At 36.9% G+C, this 27,269-nt stretch overlaps 2 protein-coding genes and 2 long non-coding RNA genes across 6 annotated transcripts in view; 2 read left to right on the top strand and 2 right to left on the bottom strand.

The window, feature by feature from the left end:
- Nucleotides 1-27,269, top strand: part of LOC126927110 (uncharacterized) — a 332,444-nt gene that overhangs the window by 23,292 nt on the left and 281,883 nt on the right. The gene's annotated exons all lie outside the window — the stretch shown is intronic.
- The window catches only part of LOC126927117 (6-phosphofructo-2-kinase/fructose-2,6-bisphosphatase-like), a 179,804-nt gene that overhangs the window by 120,700 nt on the left and 31,835 nt on the right, over nucleotides 1-27,269 (top strand). The gene's annotated exons all lie outside the window — the stretch shown is intronic.
- LOC126927134 (uncharacterized) lies at nucleotides 418-26,446 on the bottom strand. 2 transcript variants are annotated; one of them, XR_007715201.1, is made up of 3 exons: nucleotides 25,794-26,446; nucleotides 23,684-25,725; nucleotides 418-651 (listed from the first exon to the last, which is right to left on the bottom strand). It is a non-coding gene; the product is annotated as an uncharacterized LOC126927134 (long non-coding RNA). The 2 variants fall into 2 exon arrangements; XR_007715202.1 differs by lacking the exon at nucleotides 418-651 and adding an exon at nucleotides 19,486-19,505.
- Nucleotides 6,217-8,737, bottom strand: LOC126927151 (uncharacterized). The gene is made up of 2 exons (XR_007715223.1): nucleotides 8,577-8,737; nucleotides 6,217-6,672 (listed from the first exon to the last, which is right to left on the bottom strand). It is a non-coding gene; the product is annotated as an uncharacterized LOC126927151 (long non-coding RNA).

Here is a 27,269-nt window from a genome sequence, read left to right as displayed (position 1 = left end):
GTTCAATAAACCTAAGGACCTTTTAAGTACCCGCTATAAACCGAAAATGCTTGCAGGATTCAAGGTTTCTGCAAGCTAATGAGAATCGGTTTATGGTGGGCCTTAGTTTTATTGAGGGTTCTCTAATGACGTTTGGGTCTGGACGGTCAGACATTAAAGTACGTCGCGCGGACCTTTTCACGCGACGTAACAGCAGTCAAACAGTGTATCAACGGAATGCTAAATCAAAGCTTTCGAAAGTGACTCTTATCGGTATAGTCACAATTTACGATAATGTGTTACGCACAGACAATATAAAAATTTGTCTCGAATGAAATACGTTCTTCATTAGAAAACAATTTAATAGATAGACTCACGAAAATTCCCACCTGGAACTCGTGAACTGTTTTTCAAAATACACTTAACATTCTTGTATGTTTCTAGTATTTTTCCAATTCATCGTGATATCATTCTTCGCGAATTCATATTGCTCGCATTCTAAAAAAACACTTACCAAAATCCTTACATCTGCAAGGAAACGTGCAATCGAAACGTGTAAATCTCAGCTCTCGCTCATTTTATGATCGCTCTATATTTTTATTCGTGGTGTACGTATACGCGTGAACCTTGAAGCGAGATACAGTTTGGCCAAACGAATTTGACGAGACGCGTCTGGAAAAGGAAAAATAATTTAATAAAAACCGGTTGACTATAAACCCTTTTATAACACGGTTTCGATCACAAGCTGGCCAGATTGGATATCACGTTACAATGGTATTTATTCCCGATGATGACCCGTTACGACGACCGGATCCATACGCGACAAGACAGAGCTAGCACCTCGTAAATCGAAGCCCAAGACATTTAGGATCATATTAAATGAGGCTAAGTGCGATAGCGGCCGTGATAGGATTAAACAAGATATATACAGTGGCCTGGCTATCTAAAGCTTGTGTATAATGTGTGTCCACATTTTTCATGAATTAATACATAATAAAGCGGAGAGACCACTTAGCGTCTCGTAATTTTGGCAAAAGTACATCGTAAACACTGACGAAATATGATTGCATAAAGAACAGAACCTGCTAATTTCGAAAAAAGTTTCGTGTACGTTTTGAGTGGAATTTCAAAACTTTAAGAATGTAATATAGTAGGAAACAACAATAACGAGGACAAAGAATATTTTTTCCAAGCCACTTTTACGTGGAAAAATAAATTTCGATCGTTATTCGATGGTTAAGTATTCGACAATCTGGCGAGCTGTAAGTATTCGCATTAAAAATAACGAGATGAAACTCCAGGAATACGAAGGTACGGGAATGCGTGAAGAAAACGTTCGTTTAATCAATTTACTAGCGTCCATGGCAGCTGTTACTAAAAGCCTGTTGTTCAATCTAGCAACGTGAATGGAAATTACAATTTAAAACGGGTAAAATACTTCTGGACAATCTCTTCCTTTCTCTTTTTCTTTCTTTCCCTTTCTCTCTATCTTTCAACTCACGGCTGCAGTTAATAAAATTCTGCATAGATACAGTTTCTCTGGTTGATGTGATTCACGCTTGGAAATATCGATTTCGTTCGTTCGAGAATATAGCAGTCTTTTTCGTGCGTAAATTGAACTAGGAAGTTTCGTGGACGGTGCTACGTACGTTGGTGGAATATCATTGGCGTCATTAAGCTTCGACTATCGATTTTCAAGTTGGTTGGCGTTGCGACGTCATTCCCCGGGGCATAAAAATTTCGCTTTATCGATTAATACAATCGCGCCTATTTGTTTTAGAAGAGGAACTAATAGAGAATTTTTATTTTTCGAGCTTTTTCTACATTGCAATTTAACTTTGTTACGGTTTAAATTTTGGATAATTGAATTTTATTTTAGCTTCAACCGAGAAAAAAGAACTTTCAACTATATGGAAAAATTATTATAGTATATTGAAACGGGGGCGCGCTTATTGATAATAATTCCTCTCTCACTTTCGATAAATTTTCTAATAATAGAGAAATATAGTTTGGGCGAAGAGCCCTCAAAATAACAGAGCAGAATTCATTTTTGTCGAATGATGGAATATTCGAATCCTTACACACAGAAGAACGGAAAAGTTGTGGATTTAGAATTATCACGATCGTCATGAGGCACACGAGTTAACTTTCAATTAAATAAGCAAACATAGAACTCGATTGGGAAAATAATTTACATCGTTGGTATTAATTCGTCGAATTGATATTTTCAATCTTTCCGGTATCACCTGTACGCAAGTTAATTTCCATGGAAATCTTCACAGCACCACATTTCCTGGATATTTTGATAATTAATTGCTCATGTATCATTTAAAAAGGCACGTGTAGAATGCGTTGCACGGTACCACGCATGTTACCTAACAAGTTTTAATAAAACCCGGTGAAAATCGATTAATTACTGCGGCGGAAAATTCTGAAAACATTGCATTGCACCGCTCTACTTCGTTTCATGGTTCTCCATACAGGCACAAATGAAATAATCAAACTACGATTCTTTCCAATACCAGCGAAACGATGCACGTGCGTCCCGCTGATGTAACAATACATTGTTATTTCGCAGAGGTTTTCTTATTACGTGGTTCTTTTATACCAGATACAATACCCGCGAGTTGTAAAATTATTTCAAAGACGCGAGTTATGAAAATTGAATTGGATTGTACGTGGTTGGTATGGATGAGAGCAGATTGCGAGAAAAAACTCGGATTTCCTATCAAGAACCGCACAAGATTAGCAACGTTTTAACGACTTCCGATGATGGATTTCGATTTCGTAGAAGAAGAATCGTGAAATCGCATGGGGGCTACTAATTGGGGCGTTGGCAAAATAATCATGCATCGGACACATGGTCGAATCGAAGCAACGTTATTCGTTTCATTTGCACTTGCTAAATTTGTAAATAATTGCTAGTTGCGGACAACCGGTCAAATCGATTAGTAAAATCCTTGATTCCTTTCTTCCTGTTAAAATAGTTAAAAATAGTACTGTTTTAAATATTATATTAAGTGTAAACGCGCGAAGTAAACGGTCAGTAACCATGGAGATTGGAAACATGAATAGAGATGAAACAGAAAAGAAATAGTCTTATTTTTCCAGCGACTGTATAATTCCAAATCATCAGAGAAGATTACACTTTTCAATCAATATTCGATTAAAAGAGAGTTCATTTTGAAGACTTATTCACAATCGAGTTTATTGCTCGCCGCATTATTGTTCTTGTCGAGTAAAATAAAAGTAAATAAGATGCGGAAGAACGCGATGCGGAAGCAATTTTCTTCCATACAGAATAATTTAGCAACCTAATGCTATTAGCCAATTGACAAGCTGCAAATTGTACATGTATTTTTTACAATTTCACAGTTTTACGCGATATAAGATAATTGCATAACATGCAATTTCCAAAATTTACATTTAAAATTATAATTTATTATTATCGATCACTTGTAAAGTATCATTAGTTCAATCGTGCAAGGTGGACAGTTCCTATTACCCAAACTAATAAAAAGAAATAGAGAGGATTAGCTGGTGAACCTTTTTCATTGGAACTGCTCGATTATCCGAAATCCCATGGTCCCTACTCGGACAAGTGAGATTCCACTGCATTACCTATCTTTATAGTCGGACGATATGCGTGTGCAACAAAATTTCCTATCTGTGGTCGGCAGAATATATGAAGATAAGAGCAGCATGGGAGAACCGAGATTATTTTACAGACTCGGTTTCTATGAAATTGCAGTATAAGAAAGAAAAGGAGAAGGTAATCCAGTCTTCGAGTATTTACAGTCTTCGTGTGTCCACTCTCCCTTGGGTACAAAGAATCCTCTGTTTCATTGCTAAACGGCACTGTCAGCGCTTTTGTCCTCCGTCTGACTAATATCGGTTTCTACTACTAATCTCATCCAGCTTCGCCGATATCCATTGTACTGGAACTATCCTTTGAACTAGTCCCCTGAATTCTGATCTCTTGTTATTCATCGTATTAGGATAATTGTAATAAATGGGTAAAATGATTACAGTGTGTATCAAATTTAACAAATTGAATTCTTCCGTCATCATCTGAGAGAACTGTGATCGCCATATCACTTGGAACGTTTCAAAACTCTGAACTCGTGCAAGTTTTTCTGGAGCTTAATAATTCTGTCGAATGAATGGTGCTTCTTTGACCGGACTGATTATAATTACGGTGGCACAGCTGGTTTTAATATTCTATATTTTAATTCGCTTATTTGGAGCTTGATTGAAGAAAAACTCCGGAAATTCTGGGATTTCGAATACAATTTTCGAATACAATTTGTCATCAGGTAACCTATTTATATCTCTCAGATACGTAATTCAAAATTGTAATATAAAATAATTTTTATTCAAATGACTGTAGCTTCTTTTTTTAATCGCGAGTAAAAAAAACGAGACTGGCCTGTAAAACTATTTCTCAATGATTTTATGGCACAAAATCGTTGACACAGACGTTTTATATGTATCTTAAAAGATCATATATTTAAGGATAAAAATGTTGAGTAATTCGTGACAACACAACGTCCGAATATTTCGAATATTATATCGAAAAAAGAGAGGTTTACGGGAAATTGAGAAAGATGTTGGTCCTTTTAAACTGAAAAATATCACGATATTTGGCCGTCAAGCGTCAACGCCGTTCATCGCACGCAAGTGCAATTTTTTCAATCCATCAATCCTTTCTCGATTGACGCGTTCACTGTAAAGCTAGATGATAAAATGAAGTTCCGAGGACGTTAAACAAACTTAATCCCAGTAAGACGATGATATCTTCTCGAAAGAATCACAAAAGACACGGAGATACTGCCGTTAAAAAAAACAATTTGGTTTGAGGAAATATGTCGATAGGCTTAAAGTTGAACTAACCTAAGCTTCTTAACCCCTCTTACGAGCTTGACTATGCTACACCATAACGAGTAGAAGGATTAGTTAGGTTTGCTCGACTTTTTCTTTGTATTCGTCGGACAACGAACTAGTATGTAATATGTAATATATATAGAAACATCTTGGCAGTATGTTTTTCGAGAAATCGAATAAGCCGCCCCAATAATTCTGTCTGGTTATCCCTCAGCAAATATCATTTCTATCGTCGATAAATTAATTTTAAACGTCTCATTTTCTCAACCAGTTTATCAAAATTTGATGGACATCATTGACATTGTAGAATCTTTAAGCGAAAATAGAAAGCTCGAAACATAATGAAACGTGTGGGAGAATGGCATATTGAATTAAATTTCTTATTACAGTGGTATTTACGTACCTTTAACAATGGACGAGGGAAACGCGAGCGAAATGAGTTTACGGTTTAGCATCGTGACGGGGGTAAATTAAAAACGCCATCTCTACATCCGAGGAAGTTACATTACAACAAAAGTTACAAGCAAATTCTACGCTTTCTGGCTTAATTAATACATTCTAGATTGTACAAAGAGCTAACTAGAAAGTCACGTGAATACGGAACACTGGTTTTTCGTTTAATTAAAGCGTCTCGAAAAGCTCGTTCGAAGAATCGAGTTAAGTGTTAAGAACTCGGATTAAATAGTTAATGACACAGTTTAATCAATTGTTATTTACTTTGTGAACACGAACGTTTTGATAACAAGCGGCTTGTTAGTTGATATTTAACGAATCTAGAAATGCATTTTAATTTGTAGTACATCTGTCACATCTCGGCAGTGCCTTAAACATTCTTTCCAAACGAGATTTCTTTGAATTCGAAAAATCGTTACTTTCACTAAAATTCTACCGTTATATTAAAGCGTTTCCTTTTGATCATCAAGTAGCGTAAAAGTTAGAAAATCACCAAAAAAGCATTTATCATATTTTTCCTATGTAACATTTAACAAACTTCGTTCGGAATATATATGTAATATCGTGGACAAAAGGCCTAAGATATCGGCCGAACCGTAAACAAAGTCGCGAAAGCCGCGGCATCGTCGGGTACATCAATGCGGTCCTTTCAAGTGGATAGTTTCGCGGAAAGGGGCTGCGTGACCCTGGTCACGGGCGTTTCGGGACACGTGTCCGATAGGACGAGAAAAGACACAGAAACGCTAAAGGCAGTGTTAGTTGAGAAGCCGGAGAGAACGGATGCAAAAAGCGTGCAGTTTGAGTGAGAAGCGAGAGCGAGCGAGTGTAGAAGCCGGAGAGTGTGAATCGGGAAGTCGAAAGCCGCGTATGAAAATAAGACGTACGACAGCATTGTAATCATTTCGTTGCTTCGAATATTATTTATTAAATCAAAACATCATTACCCATAATAATCCATCATTACCCAACATAAAGACCCATTTAGATACTACATATATGTATCGTTATATAGTCCACAACTATTGTTTACTAAATTATTAACCGTAAAAATAAATTTCTCGCGATTACTGAAAGAACAGTTTTAGATAAGAAACTGAATCATCAGCGATGTTTGCGTAATTAGTGTGACGGTAAGGTTGACTTTCGTCTTTCTTGAGGGTGGCCCCCATAAAAATATCGAACTGAAACCTCCGGTAGTCTTAAAGCTATTTTCACCAGGCTATGAGTAAACATCGAGCGGGAGGATCGTAAAGTTGAGAAAGTGGCTGCTTTTGACCGTCGGCGGCGTTGATCCACCCTCTATAACTGCCAATAGAGGGTTGCGCATTGCCACCAGTGTACGTTCTGTTGTTTAGACTGCGGTATTATTCCAGAGAACATTTATGTGGTTAGTACGCCACAAAATTTAGATATTCGGCGCAGTACCGAGATTGCATGTCAATATGACGTTTCAATATCTCCATTAAGTAATTAAATGAAGCCTGCCGGCGAAATATAAATTAACATCTTTAATAGGCAATATACGCTATTGTACGGAACCATTTGAATTGCCATGTGCACTTGCGGTAATGGTATACCAATTTTTCCAAAATGTATAAATTAATGGCAAATCAATGACTAGAGACGGTGATTAGTGTGTTCTCGTGAAATTGGAAGATTATAAACGCAAATAATCTGTTAACGAGGATCGCGTATAGAATTAGATGAAACTCGTATTAAAGGAATCAGGATGAAAAAATATATAATACAAAGAAATGAACCAAAGTTGAAATTAATCAATATTCTTTAAAAAATGCGTCGTTGTAAATTTACGAAATTTGTCTACGAAGAATTATGAATTGATCGCTTGGCTCTTCTGATAGTTCTGACGTTATAGAAATAAAAAATAATCTTCTTCTCAGATAAAGTACACTATCACGTTGACATACTTCCGGATTTTGGATAATTCTGCTGGAAACAGCGTTAATAATCTTCGCGTGAGTTTAGAAGTACCTCCTTTATCTGACTCGTAGTTTACGAGCGGTTTGAAGATAAAGAACTTTTTAAAGTATGTTTTATTGCATTAATCGCTTGAAAACCATGCTGATGAACTCCGTAAATTGAAAAGCAGAGAAAAATAACGATATTACGTACATTTTTTAAACTTGAACTATGTAATTGTCTATACCAGCAGCTTTGATAAATAAACTTAAGGATATCAGTCAGTTGACTAATTGTAAAATTGCAAATTATTGCGCGAGAAAGCTGAGATAATAAAATTGAAATGCTTTACTTTACTGAAATCATAGCAAATCTCTTGATCGTAATTTTTATGGACGAATTGCATCCTAATTGATTGAACGTTTGAACATTTTTAAGCTTTTATTATTTTAAGGTATATTAAAATACATTAGATGGAGATGATCGGACAAAAGGTATTTTACACGATTCGATCAAATAGTTGCATTAGTATTCATCGTCAATATCCGCCAGTAAAAGCGACACGAAATCATAGTGAATCCTTTAGTAAGACGTGTCCCAAGATCCGTCGCGTTCCTTTGCTCTTTCAAAGTTTATTTCCTGGTGGATCTCCGTCGTGTTCGTTTGAGAAACGTGCCTCAGCTTTCGATAAAATAAAGGCGGGGAACCGTGCGGATAATTCCTTAGGAAATTGAAGAGAGTACCGACTGTTCCTGGCAATCTCTAAACATTCCCTTGACTACTAAACATTCCCTAATCCGTTTCCTACTTCCAAAGAAGAATAAAAACTTCGAACAAAACGAACTGTTGTTTGAGAAAGAAAGAGTATAATACTCCAATTACCCACCTATAAAACCCTACTTTGGGCTACTGAAACAAAGAGGATGAATAAAAAGAACAAAGCAGCGTAAGGAAAACAAAGCACGTATTGTTTCGAACTGACAAATAAAATCCAACGCTGCGCGCCGGTGTGATGAATTGGTGCTCTTGAAGCTTAAATACCGAACAGTTTGGAATTTATTTGATAGGTACATTCGTGTCATTTACATTCCATCTATTGTAGAGGATACCAAACTTCGAGCGTCCAATATTTGTTCCCACCGCTGAACACCGTATTCTGCATATTTCAATCGTGTTACGGTAGCGAGTTAGAGAGAACCAGAGAACTCCTGGCCTCTTCAAGATGTTCGATACACCGATACAACGGAACGAGATATTCAATTATAGGAAGAACACTTGGTGCACGATTGTAGAACAAGATTGAAGCGTGGTGGCCGATTATTTTCGTGAAAACAACCTACCGTTTGTTCCAAGTGTTCGTTCCAAGTATTCGTTCCAACTGTTCCTTCTGAACGTTCCTTCCCCTCATTCGTGCGAAACGTTTGTCCCAAAGTGTTGGTTCGAAAGGTTCGTCCTACACCCGACAGATCCATTTTTCGTCGTTGATATCATGCCGTCTCATCGTTCTAGGCGACGGGGAGAGAGAGAGAGAAAGAGAAAAAAGGCAACGGGATAAAATAACGTTCCCAAAGGATGGAAACATGGGATAACCAAGCCTCGCCTGGTAGCTTTTATTCGAATGGCAACCTTTCTAGACGTTTTTTTACACTCGCCCGGTCGTTTTGATTGCGTATTCTTCGTCGGTCGGTTGGTATTTGCTATTCGACGAAGAGGAGGGAAATAGTCGAGTGGTGAACCAAGAAATTTTAATATCACGTTCAACGCTCGGATTTCCGACGTTTTCGTATTAAAACGACCGGAACAGATTGCAATCACGCCGACGGCTACTCGGCAATTAGAGAGAAAACAGGCCAGAGACGACTGTTTAAAGTTGGATAATCGAGAAACGAAATATATGGGAAGAAAGTTGGTTATTCGGCCAAAGGAAAATTAATGTACAATGGATGGAAGGAAACGAAAGAACGTAACGATATATTCCTGAAAAGGTTGACAACAGCAGGTGTTATGGCGGAGCTTCGTGGAACGACGTTCATGTTTCTGAAGTGGAATAATAAACGCGATTTTTCCAATTGGATCCTTCCATATTTTGGACGCTTTATGGATTTTCGATGAATAATTCGTTGACAAGGCGAGGTAAGTTTATAAATCATTTTTGGAAATTCGTGACGATGACACGGGCCAACAAGAAGGGGAAAAGTGTATCTGGTTGTGAAAGATCGCCTTGTTCACCCGTTGTTGAACGCGTGAAACACTGCGAGCCAACGATGAATTACTACGAAGTGTTTTGCAGTGTGTAGTTTCTGTTCGTTAAACTGTTCGATCATGCGGAAATATCCATCGGCTTCGAATTCGATGCAAATTTAATCGTTGAAATATTTTCTGTAGGATACAAAGGTGATTTGACGTTTTATCGAAAATCGAAGAGCTGCAACGAATATTGCCCGTGCCTTTCTTCTCTCAGGAAAACAATGGATTGTTCGAGCGTTTCTAATTTCTCTTCGATACATTCCACATTTTTTTAAACAGAGTATTCATTAGAATACCCAATTCTTATAAATATATTTGGAATTAAATCGTAGAAAAATGATGTTTAATTAAACGATGAAGTTATTACAAAAGACTTCGTAACATTAGTAACAGTTGTTTGACTATAAGTCAAGATATAGATCATTCTGTATAATCTCGATTGCACTATATCGTGGGTTTAGCTTCTAACTCATAAAATGCATTATAATCTAAAAAATGAAACGATAGAGTGTCCAGAAATGAAAAATTTTCTTCAAAAGCACGATTCTTCTTTGTGTTGATTAATAATAGAATTAAAAAAAAAATTGGCAAGCATTTTGTTTGCCATGTACCTTACAATTCCAACGAATATGATAAAAATAATGTTTTTAATCTTTTTGGACATCTCATCTTGCCAAATGTTGTATCATAAGGTTTGTATCACTTCGAACCAGTCAGTGATTATGTTAGTTGATAAATCTTTTCCGCGACCATTTGCTGGGAACGTTGCACAACACAAAGACGTGAATGCAAACGTCAAAGCCAAACAAACGAGTCGCGCCTTGCAGAAGTTTCGTGTCTGAACAAACACGACAATCTCCTGCGGGAATGTGCAGGTTCGCGTAATACGTCTATTAATCGTTCAGTTAAGTCATCTTCATTCATTCGTTAGAAACAACTGTCGCAATTTGGAAACGTAGTACTCGAAATGTTTCCTCTTAAGAGTAGAACAAACGATGCAACAATCATATTATAACTTGTATATGATTTTTCTTTGCATTCGACTGCGGTGGAATTTAAACAAATTTAAAGCAAAGCGTAATTGCAAGATGCTGACTTCAAAAGAGAAAGTTTGACGTTAGTATGATACACCAAGCTTATTACACCTGTACGGTTCTTTTTCAAATGCGATAACGATGAAAATTTGTAAACTTTGTAATAACATTCGATGCACGATAGTAATAAAATTAGATTCATAGGAGAAATGTTTAATGCTACAGTTGTGCATCAACCTTATTGCGCCATATACGATCCCTTTTTGCAATCCAATAAAATTTTCCAAAAATTTGATACAAAGCGTACTAGTAATAAAATTAGCCTTAAAAAATGGGTACCATAACGCAATAAAATTCAATATGACAAAAATGATAAAACAACAGGTTCCAGATTTTTTATTTTTACAATTATTAAAATTGCATATTTCTCAGTGATAGAGAGATAACTAACCGCTTTGTAATGCTTTCGAAATTCTAATCGCTTCGGCAAACTTCCATCAGATCGGCGCTTCAACTATTCGACATCATAAATTCAGCCTTCGTCTGCAGCTATCGTCGATAGCTGCATACCTGCAATCCTATTATCGAACTTCTCATCAAAAAATCATTAGTATCGCTTATCCAACGAACCAACGATTGGAAACAAAATGGTCGAAAGATCAAAGTCGTGGGAGAAGCAACTTAATTCGAAGTTGACAGTCGTAATAGCTAGTTATCGAATTCGAGAGTTCAAATAGGCTTTAATCGAGCGATTTTCTCCCACGTATCGAGCTGATGATCCGGAAGAACATAAAGCCAACTATTGGATACCAGTTTCCACCAAAATCGATTCTGTCGAAGCATCTAGATAGCTGTAACCGATGAACTTTGCCTTTCATATTGTTCCACTCTTAATACCAATCGAGAGTCTCATATTACTATTGATTTGATGAACTGTGTAACCATGTCTCGTGACGTGTACAAAGATTTTGATTCAGACAAAGGTTTGTAACAGCTAGATTTAATTAAGAAACAAATAATTTGAAAAGTAATCAGCATACAATTGTATTATATCAGAAAATCTTGTGATGAAAGTTTTGTCGAAGCGAAGAATATTGTTATTGACCTAAATTAGTAAATTTGCAGCACTTTGAATAACTAAAATAATCGAGAGTTTCGTAGTAATGAATTAGTATATTAAAAATAAACCAGAGAACAGAGGATTAATTGTTTTAGTAACGAGTTCTAACAATGAACAAACAACAGTTGAGAATATTTAATCTGCAAAACAGTGCCAAAGTAGTCGAAGTTCGAAGCGTCCAACTTTAAAGTTGTATCTTTAAAGTCGTTACTTTATATCGTCATTTATATCGTTGAAATTTCCAGAAAAGTAACAGCAACGAATTTACAAAACGATGAGTAATTAACTTTTCAAATTGTAAATTTTCTTTCAACCATCCAATTATTGAATTTCTAATGTTGTAATCTTCAATTAGAATGTTGCATCCAAATTCTTCACGATAAAATAACCTACTAATTCCTTTAATTCTTGTACGCAGCACGATGTAATTAGATGAAACTTACACCCTTAGTCTATGTTAATTGGTGTCGTCCTTTGAAGATACGATCGTCGTCGTTCCTGACATCGTTAATCTCATTCGACAGCGTCCCTTTAACATTTCTCGGGAACAACCAAAGAACACGAATGATTACATCACCGATCAGACATGAAATGAAAAATATGCTTCTAATTAACGTTGTTCATAATAAATAATATTTTTTCTCCTCATATTTTTAATCGTCGTACGAATCGCTACAGCCGATGAAACTCAATTTCTCCTCGCTGCTCGATGATTTTTATCGCTACTCAGAATGAAAAATCTATGTAATATGAATCGAACAGTCCGCGCTATAATTTATTCTACGATATAATTTATCCTGCGATTTACCATTCTGTTCTACGAAGACTCATGGAGTTTAATAAATCTTATTTTAAAGGAGAGAAGCAACTGTAAATCGGAAAAGGACGATGGAATGGTTTTCCACGTCTCGTTATTTCGTTCTAGAAAGATTCGTGGATAAAAAGAAATTAATAAATCCCATTCTAAAGAAGGGACGAAGGCATACATCGAAAGAGAACGGTGAAGTGCTTTTTTTTTATCATGCATCCCGAACTTTATTCGAGTTTCAAATACATACTACAGCGAAGTTCGCTCGGTAGGATTACAATGGATCGTATAAGCTTCGAAAAAGACGACCAAGTTGACGTTTTCTGATTGATAAATCAGCTCTTTTTTTCTTTTTCGCGGCGAAAGCGTTTCGACGGAGAATTATGGTGATCCAAGATACGCTTTGCTGTGAAAATCTTTAGATCTCGCCTACTCTCCGTGAAAATCTCTTTTAAATATAAATGAGACTCAGCTTTATTCCAACAGGGTTCCTTCGAAAATTGGAAGAAGATTGATCAAAAACCATATTTCCACAAAAGTCTTTCGACTCTGACGAAACTACAACATCACTCGTGTAACATTAATCTATCAAATTCAGGTTTAATGGTAATGTTTAAAGGGGAAGAAAGAAATCCACGTTTAAATTAGTTGCTAGACTGTCGATCGATTTGCATTTCCATCGTAATTCGAAGTACATCGCGGCAACTTCATTGAGGGAACGTTTCGATATCTTCGTCAAATCCGGTAGCAAGCTGGAGCTTAAGCTGACGCGAAATATTTATAACTTTTCGATCACGTACGAAAAACTACTCGACTATATCTCTATTTTATCCAACGAATTCCCTTTGTTCGGATCGAATTACGTATATTTACGCATCTCTCCTATGCTGTCACTTCCATGACAATGTTTATTAACCTCGACCCATAGAATTATTTTCCCCCCACGTTGTATTGTGTCACCATATTCCATGTTCCGTAATTTGAATTTCAGAAAAAACACGTTCATTTCTTTTTATAAAAGCAAGCTTTACAACAGCGCCAGTTTGCATTGTTAAATACAAATATTTCCATATATGTACAATCGCATGGCGAAATTTGATTTACGAAATTAATATCGAAATAAATTGATATCGAAATAATTTTAGCGACAAGCGTATTAATTGTTTATGTACAGGGTGTCCTAAAATTCAATAACCAAACGTTTCTAGCGCATTATGTTGTAATACGATATGTTTACAATCAAGGAAAAAATATTTATTTGACTGAAAAGTTGTAATAAAAGTCACGGAATGGACTTGCGATTACTGTGCTATAAAATGAGAATAGTTTTATAATCACTAGTCAGACTATTAGACTATTTGTTTGGTGTAGATACTCCATCTCAAAATGTTCACCGTTCGATACCAACCTAATAACGATAAAAGATTAAATTTATTTCCTCGTAAAACTCATTTTAATCGTGCTTCATTTCAATGTATCAATCAACTCTCTGTATTAATTCAAAACACGTGTATCAATATTTGTTCGATGTACCTTTCTTTTTAATATAAAAGTGCATATTAAAGGTCAAAGTATTTTCCACTTCGTGTTTCGTATTTTTATTATACCTTTTTAATAAAGCTTCCAACAACCTGGATTTATATTATACCACATTTTTTGCTTGATTATAGCTGCAGAATTAATTTGCGAAAGTAGTGAAAAAAATGTCTGTTAGATCCTAAGACGGATCTGCCTTTTTTCTATAAAAAAAGTAAAATTGACGGAGTTCCGAACGATCCATAACTGATGAGGAATTAACTTATCGAGTACGGCGTGGTAAACGATCAACAAACGAACTTTCTGATAAATCATCAACATTCTGCACAATTCCATTTCGCAACTTTGTGTGTTTTAGTTATCCGATCAACATCATAGCAAACGAAAGTACACTGTCTAGGTGCGAACGAAAAAAGTTTCTCCTCTTCGTGGCCATTAATCATTTTGCAGACAGAGAATGGATTAATCATCGAGGGTAAATTAAACAAGATACTCTTTTTCTGTCCAGAAACCTTTATCTCGCGATCTAACGTCGATATCCTTGGACTTGCTCAAAAATCGAGACGACAGACGTCGTGGAGAGACGAAATAAAACGAAAGAAGAACGCGTTGAATTAGACAAAGAGGAGTAACACGTAGGGAAAATCGGACTGTATTGTAGCGATGCTTCCTCATAGACGTCATGTACCGGTGAACTACATATCCAGGAACATGAAATACGTGGACACAGATACGTGGTTACCTCCGTGAACGAAATTTTTATCAGTAGAAACTTTTTACCAACAGTTTCCCTTACCTGTGAATAATACAGTTTACGATTTTTGGACTGTGACCACGTACAGTAATTTGGCTGTTATAATTACTATATATTATACGTATATACACATTTCGCGTGTATGAGATAAATTTTGTTGGTCGTGCATATTATCACTAGATACTAAGTACTCGTAAAATTTCATTCGTTTTATTATCAAACTTGTCATTGTTATGCGAGAGTATTTATCTATACTGGTACTTTGTAAGTTGTAAAATTTCCCTCGTAATATTAATAATAGCTAGAGGACCCTGTAACATCTAGTGGAATAACGAGAAACAAGATAAGTCGTTGAAAAAGTATATTGTCCTAAATCATGTCCAACTAGATCTTCATTTGAATACATGACATTTCGTATGCTTTAAACTAGTAGAAAAAGAGCAACAAAATTTCGAAAGTTTTAGTTCGATAACCAAAGGATGAAAATGTCTGGACGAAAATATTGGAGATTCGCTCGCGTCAAAAATTCAATAAATTACCATCCGGAATTCGGCTGTTTGTGCCAAGTGAAATTTTCAACGACCTGAAAGTCAGCACGTTCCATAGCGAGAAGAATCCTAAAGACGTCGGATCGTGAGAACGTTGATTCTCTCTGGACGAACGGAATTCCGAACTGCCATAAATCCTCAGAATCTTCTCTCGTGAATTTTCGCTGGAACTCATTCAACCGTTTTAATCACTCAACCGCAATTGTCGTGGCGAGAATGATGACTCTTGCGGTCACAGGATGAATCATTCATGTTCCTGCTAAAAAAAACTTTCTTATCGAAGCTATAGATTCGAACGTCACGCGACAACCCTGGCAAGCCGTAACATTTCGAAACTGGACCAGCTTGAACGACAAGGTAACGCTGAAATAAATTAAATCGCGATAATTAAGGCGCAACGTTAAAACAAAAATCGGAATGTAAAAGAACGGCTGGTTGGAAATGACGTTCCTTCGAGGAGTGGCTTTCGCTTTTATTGTTCGAATCCACGGATTCGCGTAGATTCTTAACCTCTGACGAACGTTTCGCTGGCAAGAGGGTCACTTGAAGGGGTTGAAAAGGGTCAAGAAGATGTCGACATTAAAATTCACGCTCCCTGAGAATTAAACGCGAAAACCATCTATAAAAAAGGTTGAAAAAGTTTTGCTTCTACGAATCGTTCTGCAGAAAAAGGCACGGTTGCAGGAGAAGTGTTGTTTTACAACCGGTCGCGTAATTCGAGAGTTGCCTTGAAGGCAAAATCTCGGCCGAAGCTCGTAAAGGGTGGATTTTGCGCGTGCAAATGGTACTAGAATCAAACAGAACCGAACCTGATCCCGTTCTATTCGAAAGAAAATAATAAAAATTGTTTGTAATAGTTTCTATTTTTTTCGAGAACGATACGAATTTTCGCAAAATTGAGCTAGAGGAAAAAACTGAACTAAAAATGTTTCGCTTTTTTATTCTCGTAGCTTCTGTTGACATTGGAAATTAGGTCGGAAATAAACCAGCTGTAACGGGTAGCGAAATTGAAGTTGTACAAATCGCCATACTCAACATACTCAATTAGAGGAAATCAAAGCTGAACGTAAGTTCCGGACCTGGTATATTTATCTTCAAATGCTTTTTGTATTCTTTCGTTTTTTCCTACGCTGTTTTGTTGCTCTTCTAGATTTCGGCGCACGTTAATTCTCATTTCGCAGGATAATCTATGAAATTCTCGCGTGGAACGTATACAAAGGGGATTTTTGCCGACATTACCAGTTTATCTCAAGATTTAGGGTTACTATCCTTTTGCTCTTTTCTTTTACCACCCGTACGAAACTTATTAAATCCATTCAGGATCGTAGATCGTTCAGTTTCCCCTTGTTGAAACTTTGCTTTTTATAGAAAACTTCTTTCCTCCTAGAATATATACTTGAACAAAGTTGTTTCATCCGCAGCAAATTAAGTCGCTAAACAGTAAAGAAACCGTAACTCGTTTTTATTTCTTACTTAACGTTAACGCTTCTGATAACGCGTTTCGCGCTCTGTTACAGCAAAATTTCCCGACGAATAAGCTACATAGAACGTGGCAACGACTAATAAATGCGATACTCCTCTGTTTTTTCGAGCTATCGCGGGGAGACGCGGTCGTTGGAATACGCGTCAACGGGAGTCGTAAATTCCCGTTACGATTGGAATAATCGACACCACGAATAGTTCGATCCCCGTATTTCGGTTAGGATAATCGGGGTGGTTAATGCGGTATAACACTGGGAGTCAGAGTTATAATAATGTATATTTCCAACACTTTATACAATCACACAAAGTAGTAACGCCGTTGATTAAGATACAGATAACGAGAGAAGGGTTAGTCTTGGATGAGAGAAGGAGAGCTTTAGGCGCTCTAGGCCCTTGAGAGTTATAGGAACTGTCGGAGTTCTGGATAAGTGAGAGCCTTAGAAGACTCTAGGCCGTGTAGGCACCTTGAGAAATGATGAAGGAACTCAGAAAGATACAGGAACGGTGAGAGTTATAGGGATTGTGGGAACTCTAGACACCGTGAGAGACGATCAATCTCTGAAGCTTATTCTAATGTGAATACGGAGGAAAGCTTGGTATGGGTGTGCCCTTTGAACGAAGAACGCGGATTCGTTGCTTACATTTTCAGTTAGTAAAGTGAGGGAAATAATCCGCGATGTCGATTGGTTGGGACCAATGTTAGGAAGGAAGAGAGGAGGAAGAAACCTCCTACGAACTTGGGTCCTAGGCGACATTGTTTATAGGGAAACTCAGATTTTCCGTTAGGTATATCTCCGCTTTCTTCGTAATTCTTAAGAGCACATAATAAACCCAAGGACCTTTCTAAAAACCGGCCGAAAACACTTCAGGAATTAGAAAGTCTTCTGGCAAACAGATGTGCTTAGACCATGTGTGCGAACAATGCAGCTAGAATTGCAACTTTATAGTGGGTCCTTGGGCCTATGGAGTGTTAGAAGGACGACAGGTAGACCGTTGGTTGGCAAGCCGCGCGGGATGGCGTGCAGATGTGTTGCGCGGCGTAACATCCTCAACGAGATTAAAAATAAGAAAAAAAATCCAAGGCTTTGATACGGTTTGTTTCTTCTGAAACCAGGTAATTCCTGCCCTTTTATTGCCAGTGAAAACGAACACGCGACTCATATTCCGATATTATCTTCGATATGGTTGCTGTCGTGATAGGCTAAGGGAACGCGAGACTGTTATAGATGACTGTTAGATGCGTCAAATAAGGTAGGAAAGGTACATTTTGAAATTGGTAAATGATGAATATCACTGTAACTTATTGTCGTCTTGTGAACTCAACATACGACCTCGTTCATAAATATTATCAACGTGTACAAATTTCCTAGTAATTTTAATCAGCAACCGGAGTTTCAAATTCGTAAAGTTTACGCAAAGGATCGATTTGCTCGTAATACCAACGTGGTGTCACCGGACACTTGGTCTGCATTGGGCAACACGTTAATGCTACAGGATGTGAAAGTGTTAAAATAAAGTTTCCGAGGCTTACTTAACTTTCTGTACGTGTCCTAGTACTCATGGACAGCGATGTATATTTTTTGGATATGTATATTATACGAAATTGAAATTGTTTATGTAAAATGTGTATCACAATGTTTCACACATACAGAAACCATCTCTTTTACTGCATATTAATTATTGAAAAAAAATGTATCGCGATATTGCACGATAGCTTTAACGTAGAATAAAATTGGCCTGGTTACCATTTCTAATTTCCCAGTTATATTATGTTCTATTCGAAACAAGCTTACGTGCTTCTGAACTTTGACGTATAAATCAACAACGACAAATAATATTAAATTATCATTAAGTCTGCCAGAAAAGAAGAATCCAAAAGATGATGCGAAAAGGTTTTATTACAACCTTTCTTCCATCTCTGACAAAGGAAACGTGAATTATTAAAAGGTTTGTCATCCAATAAACTCTACGAGAAAGAAATCGAACAAACTAGTGGTTTGCACGCTGATCGTAACATTATCGTTCATCATATTATCGATGTCGATTAATTTAGCTCAAAATTATCGTCCAACATTTGCGAAGTTTATCGATCACAATGTAGAAAATCAAACAACACGATTGTATTATTCATTCTCGAGGAAAAAATTATCGTGTTCTTAAACAGTCACGATATTACGAAAGTTCGTGCCACCTCGTTCAAGGATTAGACTTAGGGAAAACGATTTTCTGCATGTTATGTGGAAATAATCGCAATTTAAAGTCTCTTTGCTCCAAAACGACGTTCAGCTAATCTCGTTTGGTTTACACGGCACCCATTTGATTTAATGAGAGTATAGCTCACGTAGGTACCCATAAAGGCGTAATCAAAATTCCATAAATATGAAACACGCGTATAAACGTTGTTATCCGAAAAAGCCGAATAAAATTCAATGCATGCATCGTCGTAATTTCTAACGCAGAACATCGAACGACGAAAGACGTTGCACCTATTTATAATTAAGTTCAACGTACGTTTAACTGGCCGATTCGCCAGATTCACGTTTGATTTGGATCGCGCGCAAAGTAATTTTCCGCTTCCGATCTCGAATGGAACGTGCACTAACATGTCAGACATGTATACAAATTGAGATAACAGAAACATGATAACTTGATTAAAATTGAAGAATCACTAAGAAATTATCGAAACGTTTAAGAATTGTTATTTCATTTAAAACGTTAGACGATGAAGTCTCTCGTCCATCTGATGTAACATAATTAATGTTCTTTTTATACTTCTATTTCTTGATCTCAATTTTCATCAATTCTGATATTTATATTATTATTGTATCACTTGTTATTCGATTCCATGTACACTGCAAATGATTTTACGATACAGACTGAGATTTTGAGTAGAGTTCTTAGCGTACGTCATCTATTAATTCACTTTCAATCCTTTCAACAGAGTTTAGATAAGAAAACAGCCAAAGAGAGATTAAAAGAAAATCGGAGATATAAAATGAGAATATAAAAATAGTACTTTGTCTTAATAATTATATTTACACCTAATCTTCCAAATTGCGAAGCAGCTACAAGAATATCGCCATTATCGCTAGACCGTCGGCAAATTTTTAAAATCCTCTAACAGAGAACTCTATACCGTTCTGTTTGTCCCGCATCTCGAACACTGTTCTCTCAACATAGAATTCTTCGTTTTGTTGTTTCTAAAATTGGCGACTCCGCTGCAGCAATTTTTTAAAACTACGATTTACTTTTAACGTCTCTCGGGTTGTTTACGTTGGAACCGCATAGATTCATTGCCAATGCTACTACATTTGTCTTCAAAATTGCAAACGACTATATTATAAATTGCTGGGAAATTCTGCAGCTATCGGAGCTCGATGTTTCTCCGGGGACATTCAGAAAATTTCCCTTATTCTATACATCCGATATTTAGTTGTGTTAAACGTATATGTGACCACGCCACTCGCTCACGCGCCAGCTACGCTTTTTCTGTAAATCGTTGCCCACGTTTATAAGAATACATTTAAAACGCTTGACATTCGTCTTCGTCTTTGTATCACGTATGACAAACGCCATATTCCAATTATACAGTGTGTCAGTTTTATCTGGAAATATTTCGAAAACTATAGATGAGACAAGAAAATTGATTTTCAGGCAAATGTTATACAATTTTGACGGGGTCATATTATGCCGATATTTATTTTATGCTGGAATAACTTTGAAAAGCCCTGTGAAAGTAACGCTTGTGTTTTTTAAATGGGAACTATATTCTTTTTTTTTCATATTTTCATAACTGACGTTGAAGCGCTTCTTATTTATATTTTTTGCATAAACCCATATCCGGACATTAATTCTTAAGAAGGATGCGAAGTTGTATTAAACATCTAGAAACGACTAGTCGTTTCAGGGATAGTATTTCGGTGCATACACACGTACTCGCATAAACAGCTCTTTTTAGAACCATCAATGATGTATAAAGTCTACCGGAGAAATGGATAACGCCAATAATGTCGATATATCAAGTTTGAGATTTAATATTTCGATAATATTTTATGCGGAAAGTACGTAGTAGTAGAAGCAGGTAATGTTCTGAAAATGTTTTGATGTTGTATGGTGGTTGCAGGAACGTGGAATAAGAAAATATTGGGCTTTTCAAGGACTCTTCGGGGTGAAATAAACATCACCATGATAAACCCCTCGAAATCGTGTAATATCTGTTTTATTGTTCTCGAGATACGCACGTGTTTCCGGGTAAAGTGGATAAAACCGTAAAACGTTGATAAATGTATGTTCGTGTTGATTATGCTTAAACCAAAGAGTATTGCCCGTATGAATAAACGAATGAAACAAGATAAATTTCGAAAATTTGCGAAGAGAATGGGGAAACGTATGTTTACTTCCAGAGTCAAAAAGCAATTGAGGTAATAGGCTGATCGACGGCGTACTGAATTATAAAGCTGTTTTTTATCAAAAGAGAATAAGAAACTTATCGTGTTCTTTCCTCATAGTTTTCAGTTGTGACACTTTTAGAATATACGTGCGACACTACGAACGCAAGGATGTAACAATAAAGGCAGCTCGCGATCGTATTTTTCTAAAATCGAATTAGAAGATTCGAGAAAATTCCTTTGATCTCGTTCGAATCGCGAATGCATCTCACCACCGGTTTCCTAAATAATGTAATTTCTGAAAGCTTTTCATAGACCAGTTCGATGTTAAATTAATCGAAAGTGCTTCTGAGAGAGAACGAGTCGGTTTCTTACGCGTTGTCTGAATGCATCACGGAATTCTTCGTCGGTGCTGGCAACCTTTGTGTTACGTAATTCGTTGTCCATCTTTGCAACCTTTGTGTTACATTTTCATCGATTCGACGCCGTAAATGTGGCGATCGGGTGCAGAATGCCGGAAAGAAACGGGAAATTGGTCGTAAAAGGTGCGCGATCCGATAACGCGAGCTGGGGACGCATAAAAATACGAGTTAATCTAACCTTAAGCATCCTAAGCAAGCCACGATCCAAATATTGATCGTCACGGAAGCAAGGAGGCCAAACACGATAATAAGTCATGGAGAATCATTCTCCCGTGGAACGTTCAATTATCAAAATAACCGGAATGTTAAAATATCGTTAGAGACGTTCTATCGATCGAGGTTCAACGATCAAGACGGTAGGAAAATGCCATGGACGAAACCTTTACGTAGGAATTTTCCATTTAACATAAAACAGATCTCTATCAAAAGAACAAATCTGTGTTTGTTTCTCTGCACAAAATTAGCGTAGTAATTCACAATGAAAATCGATCAAAATTCAACGAAAAGCATAAGTTCTAAAGGAAAGGCGAGTTTCCTTTAAGTAAAATTTTCAGATTGAAAAGCATATAAATTTTTCACCACAAGGATGCAAGTTAGAAAATTTCCTATTCAACGTGTCACAATTCTATTTCGAAAGAACAATCCTAATTTGTTATTGAATCTGTCAAACAGATAACACGGTAGACTCGTATAGAAATATTCTAATGAAAATCTTAATCGAAACAAGATTAAGACAAATATAATGAACAAAATTTAAAAACACGAATAAAAATATAAATTTCCATATATTAAGTTATACCGGATAAATGCAAATTACAAAATACCCCTACGTACTCTAACACGTAACAGTCCTCGACAAAATAATTCTGATTTGTTTCTCTCTAGGAAATTGCCACTTGTAATGTTAATTAATCAGAATTTCTCGACTAATAGCTTTGGTAGAAATCTCTACCTACGCTCTGCTATCCCCGAAACGGCGTTCTTTGAATTTATTAATTGTAGCGTTAATGTATGAGTTAGGATAAATGTTACATTGTAAATAGTTTAAAGGAATACAGCTTCTGTTTAGTTTTAAAATCAGCAGACAACAACGAGATGGTACAGTTCTTACGAGACACGTAGGCTTAGGTTAAGATATGTGCATGTGTGTACAGCTAGTGCCTGCGTGAGGGTAAGGGAGTGTTCGCCAGTGAATGTTTCTTTTTATCTAGCGATAAAATAATAATTCAATTTCCAGAAATAGTCATCCGCTCTATCATCCTTAGATAGTTCAGCTTCTGTCTAGTTATATTAGTTAGAAAATGCAAAGCAAACTGCAAATTCCTAACCTCTTGTGTCCGATTCAAAGTTCGTGTCGTTGAATTTTCACGTTGATATCGAACATAGATGTCGTGGTCCGCGCGGTAACTTCGTCGGAGCGATAACTATCCAACGCGTATTTGCATACAATTTGAATAAAACGAAGGAGACATCATTGAGTGTCGAACAAGAAGATTAGTGACGAGATCTGGCATGTCAGTTACTCGTTAAATTAGCGGCACAATTTCGTGCGCGTAATTAAAATTGATCGTTTAACCGACGAGGGGGGCGTGTAATGCAATGACGTGACTATAGACATCGCATTGTTAGATGCTGCGGTCTGGTCTCACGCGACGAAAAACTGTGGTTTAATCTAAATAGACTCTATGGAACAGATTGCCCGTAGCCAATAAAATCGATGAAAAGCACGCACCGTTCTTACAAAAACATCATTTACGCGATACATGCAAGTTTATCGATTAAAATGTACACTTTGTGCAACGTAACTGCGTCGGAACGTTAGGAGTTGATCGACTGTTTTACCGATCGAACGTGCAGCTTTTATTTTTGAATTGAGCGCCAGAAATTCCACACATACCTAGAAATATCAATAGAGCAGAGTATCGTTACACAAACTTTTCCTCACTTTTACTTTGATCTACGCTTGATTTCCACGTCCCGTCATTGATCACACAAGACGCGCGAAAGGACAAAAGGAGGCAAAGTGACAAACGGGGCGAAAATCCGGGAAGGAAGATTCAAATGTCTCGAGGAATTTACGTGTCGTAGAATAGTGACAATTTACTTACGATTGATGAACGTCGTTTCGAGGGTGGCCGTAGCGGATACTGAACGAAAACCAAGAAATCGGCGAGAAAGGTAGAAGACAACCGCGTCTGCTCGTCACCGTGATACTACTGGCGGTGGTTGCTCTACCCACACCAGAAAGTGCGACCCAGGAAGCAACCCCCACCGGCCGTCGACCGGTCGCGATATAGCAAGCTACCCCTGTGAATCGGTGATCCTTCGATTTCGATCAACCTGATCGAGTTTCACCATTGACGTCGTTTACCACGTTGATGTCGAGGTGGCCGTCACGCGGTAACCAAGCATAATTCATTCCATCGATCAGATCTCGATGGAAATTAATATATTCTACCGATAAGGAATCGCTGAATATAAGTTCGCATAGAAATGTTACAGCTACGGTGCATTAAATAGATTCTTGATTTATTGCGATGATATTCATGGAAAGTTAATATAATTGTAATGGCAGAAGGTGATGGGTGGATGCAAGCGACATTCAGTTACACGCATAACATGATATCGATGTGTAACATGTATACGTAGATGGTACTATCGTACTTTCGCGTTGAAAACTTTATAGTTCAATTCCATTGTACCTTAAGTCGTCCTTGGATTTCTGGCATACGCCCCTATAAACCCTAGAATATCTTAGGAATTTGCAGATCGTTTCCGAGTCAAGACATCGTGCAATTCGCCCCTCTCCTTTTCACGTTCTTTCTTTCTTTCTATCTCTTTCGTCGATAGAATTTTCTTCTCCAATACCTTCATTTATCGTTGCAATCTCTTTTAGCAATCTCTGCGCCTTTTGATCGATGATATCCGTTTGATTTTGTATCTTTACGTTGGTTTTTCTACTATTTCCTGGTATTGTAATTTCTTCTATTCGTAATCGTCAAAGTGTCTCTCTCATTTCTAAAATCCTCCTGATATTGTTACGCCCACTTAAACATTTATTTTTATTGTTAGATCGTCCTTTTTGTTACGCGTGTGCTGTTTTCTTTTTACTGCTAGAATTTTACTTTTTGAGATCGATGCTGTTTTTCACTGGTGGAGTTCTTTTTCTGGCCCAAATTGATATCTTCCGTGGGTGTTTAGGTTCTCGAAACAATTATTATAGATATTTATTAATCCATGTGCACGTAAATCGAGAAAGAGTATGAGAAATATTCATAACATCTATTGTTTTTACGGCAGAATTCACAATAAAGGAATGCATGCCATTATGGTTCACTAGATTGCTTGAACAGGATTAAAAGCTTTATGATTCTGTTTCATACAGATTGTATACAAACGGACTAAAACGTATCACGATACGGTTAAATATTGAAACAACTGCAGGTTGTAGCGAATTAAAAAGTTGCTCGTCGATCTTTCAAGCGAAAAGATCCCCTATTGACTCTATTGCTGTACGATCGCCGATATTTTTCCAAATTAACGTGTGAGAAATGTTAGCCGAGTTATAATTCGCTTATGTGATATATGTATCGCACGTAGGGTGTGTAAAACGTAAAATTTTTTTAGTCAAACTATGAGAGCATAATCTACAAGTGAAAATAAGAAAAAGATATTACATAAAATTTAGCAGTAAACTATTTATGCAAATGCATATTTTTTATGGATATAAAATTGATTTAAAAAATGCACCCGAGGTAGAGAATTATTTTATTTATTAAATATAACAAATAACAACATTTCGTTAGTAAGACCTGACATGAACTTGTAAATAAAATACTCAAATACATTTTTTATGTTTTATATTCTGTGTATTTTTGCAGCTTGAAAATTCCCATAAATGTGTAAAAATAGTCGACCAACTCGTCATAAATCATAAATAAATAAATCAAATTTATTATATTGAAGATATCGCGAGAATATTATCAAATATCAACAACTAACTTATTAATTAGTTGTGTTAATTCTTCCTGCGTTGTTACTTTTATATATTCTGCAACAACAAATTTGTTCCCATGCGCATATTTTATATTTCAAACTGTGTTCAATAGTGGCTGATAACTTTGTAATAAAGCGTTTACTGTGAAATTCGCTACAACAGATTTCTCTTATTTTCGCTTGAAAATTCCCTTACCTTTTTAACGACAAAATAGAAAATACCTTGTATAAGAATTATTGAAGCTAAAAAGCGTGGTAATAGCTACGTTTCGTTGCATTATGATTCTTCTGAGAATACTCAAAACGCAAGGACTCTCGCAGTAGAATAAGGAGCCACGAACAGACTTACTTCATTCACGTGATCGTAGTTGTATTGAGGTGCACGTCAATGCCATCTGCACATATCGACTTAGCGGATTCCACTCCGTGTCCCATCGTAATTAAAACGGTTTAAGATAAAGAGTTGACATGCTTGAACGAGTCCTCGTCGCCGGGAATTTATCCACTGTGCGAATATTCAAACGTCCATACGTACCATCGTAGTTGGCCTTAATTAAAATTTCTTAATCGCCTTCAACAGTGGTAAATGGAACTCATTTTGCGGTTACTTGAACCGCTATTTCAACCACATAATACGCAAATTGTTAAATACCGATGACACAATGAAGGATTAAGCAATAAAGAGGATGGAGAGAGAATAAGGAAGTCGTGAATAACTGAATAAATCATGATTTAAATCCTGTTCTACATTGTAGAGTGCATTGTGTAAAATATATTCCTTCTTGAACAAATTCACCAATAGTTCCGTAGATGTTATAACGACCGGGTAAAGAACCATAGTTTCGAAAATATCTAAGAGAAATGTTAGAATAAAAATTAAGAATTTCCCGCGTATTTATTTCCGTAATTTTGTCACAAATTTGAACTGATATCAGTAATTTCACAAAAATTACAAAAAACAAATTCACTGTTTCAAACTCTAAAGTTAGTGTGTTCCCTTGAACGACGTCAAATACAATTTTCGTATCTGGGAAAACCACTCGACTTGAATTACAGAACATGCTGTTACATAACACCAGGAGGCAAATAAAAATGTAATATTCGAAAAGACTTGTTGATGGAATATGAAATATCGTCCCGGTGGTTCGATATTGGAGTTTCGCGACTCGATTCGAACATGTGTTTGAATTTTGAATACACGAAAGTTGGCCGTCTTCTGAAATATGGATCAGTGAAGTGTACACCGTGTGGCCTCGAATGGAGGCGTTTTCTCGCCCCTCTCCCCATCCCTCTCTCTTTCTCTCTCTCTCTCTCTCTCTCTCTCTCTCTCTCTTTCTCTCCTCCCTGCCATTTCGTTCTCCGACCAAATATTTGGTGCAAACACTCGACTCTGATTTTATAATTCCGGTCGAGTGGGGCATAGCTCTTTCAAAGAAACTGCCTACCATTTCAAACTAGTGTCGTGCTTTTCCCACCTGGCCATATATGCATAGCTACACAGTGATCCGTGAAACGAATGAATTTACTGCGACGGAAAAAGCAACTGTTTGTTTCTCTTGCGGCACTAAACGAATCCACAGCGAAACAGGCGCCGCGAGGACCTTACGCCCTCGTTCGTTTGGCTAACCGATTATACGAGCAAACTTTTTTATCACGGTACAAACATAAGCCGATTATAGATCTGTCGGTTTAATCTGT

The sequence above is a fragment of the Bombus affinis genome, unplaced genomic scaffold, assembly GCF_024516045.1.
Source record: "Bombus affinis isolate iyBomAffi1 unplaced genomic scaffold, iyBomAffi1.2 ctg00000075.1, whole genome shotgun sequence".
Lineage (NCBI taxonomy): Eukaryota > Metazoa > Arthropoda > Insecta > Hymenoptera > Apidae > Bombus > Bombus affinis.
The sequence above is the reverse complement of the archived record's forward strand: the minus strand, read 5'-3'. Positions and strand labels throughout refer to the sequence as shown.